Source organism: Octopus bimaculoides, chromosome 16 (genome assembly GCF_001194135.2).
Source record: "Octopus bimaculoides isolate UCB-OBI-ISO-001 chromosome 16, ASM119413v2, whole genome shotgun sequence".
In the NCBI taxonomy this organism is placed as follows: Eukaryota; Metazoa; Mollusca; class Cephalopoda; order Octopoda; family Octopodidae; genus Octopus; species Octopus bimaculoides.
In genome coordinates, this window is record NC_068996.1 from 26,878,274 (window position 1) to 26,879,982 (window position 1,709).

Below are 1,709 nucleotides of genomic sequence, written 5' to 3' on the forward strand. Positions count from 1 at the left end.
GACTAGAAGGACAACACTTATAATGAAAGATAGAAGAAAGGGGAATATTATGAGAAACTACCGTCCCATAGTATACCTAAGCATAATCTGGAAGATACTCGCTGGAATATGTGCGGCAAAGACATACTTTCCTGGCACAGGAAGAAATACTGCCAAGAGAAGAAAAAGAATGTAGGAAGAGTTCTCAGAGTACCAAGGATCACCTGGTCATCGATAAAACAATTTTGAGGCATTGTAAAAAAACATCATACAAACATGTCTATGGCTTGGATTGACTTTAAGAAGGCATATGATATGATGCCTCGTTCTTGGAACGTTGAATGTTTACAGATGTTTGGTGTTGCCGACAATATCATAAATTTTCTGATGTATTGCATGAAAGAGTGGAAAACCAAATTGTACTCAAGTAATGTATTCCTTGGAGAAGTTAATATTAAAAGGGGAATCTTCCAAGGTGACTCGTTTTCTCCGTTATTATTTGTAATTGCACAAACACCTATAACAATGACACTTAAGAAAGTTAAGATGAGTTACCGATGTGGGAAGAAAGGCCTACCATTGAACCATCTTCTGTTTATGGATGACCTGAAGTTGTTTGGGAAATCTGAAAAACAGACAGATTCCTTAACCAAAACAGTCCAGAAATGTGGTAGGGACATCGGTATGGAATTTGGAATTACCAAAAGCTCAGTACTTAATATGAAAAGAGGGAAGAGAGCAGCCTGCAGAGGATTGCGGTTACTATCAGGAGAGACCGTGGGTGACCCCAACGGCAGTGCGAATAGATGTTTAGGGATTTTGGAACTGGATGACATTCTACACAGAGAAATGGAAGTCAAGGTCAGCGAGGCGTATCAAAAAAGGGGTGAAGATGGTGTTGAAATCCAACCTGAATGCCAAAGATTTGATTACCGCAATGAATATCTGGGCAGTTACGGTAGTCAGATATAGTACGTCCATCCCCAGATGGACTAAGGATGAATTATCAACACTGGATGGAAGGACGAGAAAGCTGATGACACTGCATGGGGCGCTAACCCTAAAGTAAATGTAAACAGACTATATATGAAAAGAAAGAATGGTGGCAGAGGACTAATTAGTAGAGAGCATTGTATAAGAAGTGAAAGGAGAATACTTGCCGAGTATTTGATAAATAGTGAAGAGCTGCTGCAATATGCCGCGAAAGATATGGTTGTAAGTGCAGATGAAATGTCGGACAAGGAAGAGTTTAGCTAAAGAGCTGAGAAGAGAAAAGAAGACCTTGAAATGAGAATGCATCATCGAAAGCCTGATCATCTCGCTACCAAGTCAGTGAAGTATAACATCTATAAAACTTCTGATACCCAGAAATGCAGACTCTGTGGAAAGAGTGTGGAAAGAGTGTGGAAAATGTGAACCACTTGGTAAGGGGATGTGAGAGCCTTGCACGAAAAGGATACAAACGCCTCCACGATAAAATGTGTGTGTATCTCTATTGGCTCTTATACCGTAAATACCAATATGAAGTAACAGAGGACTGGTATGAGCATGTACCAAGTAAAGTTATGCAGGAGGGAGGATAGAAAAGTAACGATACTCTGGGACTTTGATTTTCAGACGGATCGTGTAATCGAATACCGTCGCTGGATATTGTCATATTGAATAAGAGAGACAAATACTGTCAGATCATTGATGTAGCCATACCAAATGACGAATGTTGTGAGTAAAGA

The 1,709-nt window shown here is 39.9% G+C and overlaps 1 protein-coding gene across 12 annotated transcripts in view; it reads right to left on the reverse strand.

Moving 5' to 3' along the window:
- The window catches only part of LOC106868339 (uncharacterized), a 178,055-nt gene that overhangs the window by 89,352 nt on the left and 86,994 nt on the right, over positions 1–1,709 (reverse strand). The window lies entirely within an intron of this gene.